We start from the raw sequence: 3141 nt of genomic DNA on the forward strand, positions 1-3141 counted from the left end.
ACACCTGGGAATCCCTGGACCAAGATCGCCCTAATTGGAGGAAGTGCATCCGGGAGCACCTCGAGTCTCATCGCCGAGAGCATGCAGAAATCAAGCGCAGGCAGCGGAAGGAGCGTACGGCAAATCAGTCCCACCCACCCTTTCTTTCAACCACTGTCTGTCCCACCTGTGACAGAGACTGTAATTCCCGTATTGGATTGTTCAGTCACCTGAGAACTCACTTTTAGAGTGGAAGCAAGTCTTCCTCAATTCCGAGGGACTGCCTATGATGAGGATAAATGCAAGAATAGTCTTTCTTTACTGTGGTACTCTGTCCCCCGAGGTAATAAATTTAAACATCTTGTCCAATAGGGACAATATGTATGAATATAAAGGAGCTGCAGGAGGGGTCAAAACTAAAAATCATGGTTTAAAAACTAGAACTAAAACACTTTACCTAAACGCACACAGTATTCGAAATAAAGTAAATGAGTTGACGGCACAAATCATTACAAATGGGTATGATTTGGTGGCCATTACAGAAACGTGGTTGCAGGGGGGCCAAGACTGGGAATTAAACATACAGGGGTATCTGACAATTCGGAAGGATAGACAAGAAGCGAAAGGAGGTGGGGTAGCTCTGTAAATAAAGGATGATATCAGGGCAGTTGTGAGAGATGATATTGGCTCTAATGAACAAAATGTTGAATCATTGTGGGTGGAGATTAGAGATAGTAAGGGGAAAAAGTCACTGGTCGGCATAGTTTATAGGCCCCCAAATAATAACTTCACGGTGGAGCGGACAATAATCAAGGGAATAATGGAGGCATGTGAAAAAGGAACGGCAGTAATCATGGGGGATTTTAACCTACATATCGATTGGTCAAATCAAATTGCACGGGGTAGCCTGGAGGAGGAATTCATAGAATGCATACGGGATTGTTTCTTAGAACAGTATGTTACAGAACCTACAAGGGAGCCAAGCTATCTGGTCCTGTGTAATGAGACAGGAATAATAAACGATCTCCCAGTAAAAGATCCTCTCGGAATGAGTGATCACAGTATGGTTGAATTTGTAATATAGATTGAAGGTGAGGAAGTAGTGTCTCAAACGATCATACTATGCTTAAACAAAGGGGACTACAGTGAGATGAGGGCAGAGATAGCTAAAGTAGACTGGGAATACAGACTAAACGGTGGCACAATTGAGGAACAGTGGAGGACTTTTAAGGAGCTCTTTCATAGTGCTCAACAAAAATATATTCCAGTGAAAAAGAAGGGCGGTAAGAGAAGGGATAACCAGCCGTGGATAACCAAGGAAATAAAGGAGAGTATCAAATTAAAAACCAATGCGTATAAGGTGGCCAAGGTTAGTGGGAAACTAGAAGATTGGGAAAATTTTAAACGACAGCAAAGAATGACTAAGAAAACAATAAAGAAAGGAAAGATAGATTACGAAAGTAAACTTGCGCAAAACATAAAAACAGATAGTAAAAGCTTTTACCGATATATAAAACGGAAGAGAGTGACGAAAGTAAATGTTGGTCCCTTAGAAGATGAGAAGGGGGAATTAATAATGGGAAATGTGGAAATGGCTGAGACCTTTAACAATTATTTTGCTTCGGTCTTCACAGTGGAAGACACAAAAACCATGCCAAAAATTGCTGGTCTCAGGAATGTGGGAAGGGAGGACCTTGAGACAATCACTATCACTAGGGAGGTAGTGCTGGACAGGCTAATGGGACTCAAGGTAGACAAGTCCCCTGGTCCTGATGAAATGCATCCCAGGGTATTAAAAGAGATGGCAGAAGTTATAGCAGATGCATTCGTTATAATCTACTAAAATTCTCTGGACTTTGGGGAGGTACCAGCGGATTGGAAAGCAGCTAATGTAACGCCTCTGTTTAAAAAAGGGGCAGACAAAAGGCTGGTTAGTTTAACATCTGTAGTGGGGAAAATGTTTGAAGCTATCATTAAGGAAGAAATAGCGGGGCATCTAGATAGGAATAGTGCAATCAAGCAGACGCAACATGGATTCATGAAGGGGAAATCATGTTTAACTAATTTACTGGAATTCTTTGAGGATATAACGAGCATGGTGGATAGAGGTGTACCAATGGATGTGGTGTATTTAGATTTCCAAAAGGCATTCGATAAGGTGCCACACAAAAGGTTACTGCAGAAGATAAAGGTACGCGGAGTCAGAGGGAATGTATTAGCATGGATAGAGAATTGGCTGGCTAACAGAAAGCAGAGAGTCGGGATAAATGGGTCCTTTTCGGGTTGGAAATCGGTGGTTAGTGGTGTGCCACAGGGATCGGTGCTGGGACCCCAACTGTTTACAATATACATAGATGACCTGGAAGAGGGGACAGAGTGTAGTGTAACAAAATTTGCAGATGACACAAAGATTAGTGGGAAAGCGGGTTGTGTAGAGAACACAGAGAGGCTGCAAAGAGATTTAGATAGGTTAAGCGAATGGGCTAAGGTTTGGCAGATGGAATACAATGTCGGAAAATATGAGGTCATCCACCTTGGAAAAAAAAACAGTAAAAGGGAATATTATTTGAATGGGGAGAAATTACACCATGCTGCGGTGCAGAGGGACCTGGGGGTCCTTGTGCATGAAACTCTTTTGGAGAATTAAAAGTCGTGCTTTAAACAGAACGCCCGAACAGGGACTTGAACCCTGGACCCTCAGATTAAAAGTCTGATGCTCTACCGACTGAGCTATCCAGGTTCCCAAAAAGTTAGTTTGCAGGTGCAGCAGGTAATCAGGAAAGCGAATGGAATGTTGGCCTTCATTGCGAGAGAGATGGAGTACAAAAGCAGGGAGGTCCTGCTGCAACTGTATAGGGTATTGGTGAGGCCGCACCTGGAGTACTGCGTGCAGTTTTGGTCGCCTTACTTAAGGAAGGATATACTAGCCTTGGAGGGGGTACAGAGACGATTCACTAGGTTGATTTCGGAGATGAGGGGGTTACCTTATGATGATAGATTGAGTAGACTGGGTCTTTACTCATTGGAGTTCAGAAGGATGAGGGGTGATCTTATAGAAACATTTAAAATAATGAAATGAATAGACAAGATAGAGGCAGAGAGGTTGTTTCCACTGGTCGGGGAGACTAGAACTAGGGGGCACAGCCTCAAAATACGGGGAGC

General features: G+C 43.1%; 1 non-coding gene across 1 annotated transcript; it reads right to left on the reverse strand.

Moving 5' to 3' along the window:
• Positions 1 to 2646: 2646 nt before the first annotated feature.
• trnak-uuu (transfer RNA lysine (anticodon UUU)) lies at positions 2647 to 2719 on the reverse strand. The gene has a single exon. It is a non-coding gene; the product is annotated as a tRNA-Lys (tRNA).
• Between the last annotated feature and the right edge of the window lie 422 nt (positions 2720 to 3141).

Source organism: Pristiophorus japonicus, chromosome 13, assembly GCF_044704955.1.
Source record: "Pristiophorus japonicus isolate sPriJap1 chromosome 13, sPriJap1.hap1, whole genome shotgun sequence".
Taxonomy (NCBI): domain Eukaryota; kingdom Metazoa; phylum Chordata; class Chondrichthyes; family Pristiophoridae; genus Pristiophorus; species Pristiophorus japonicus.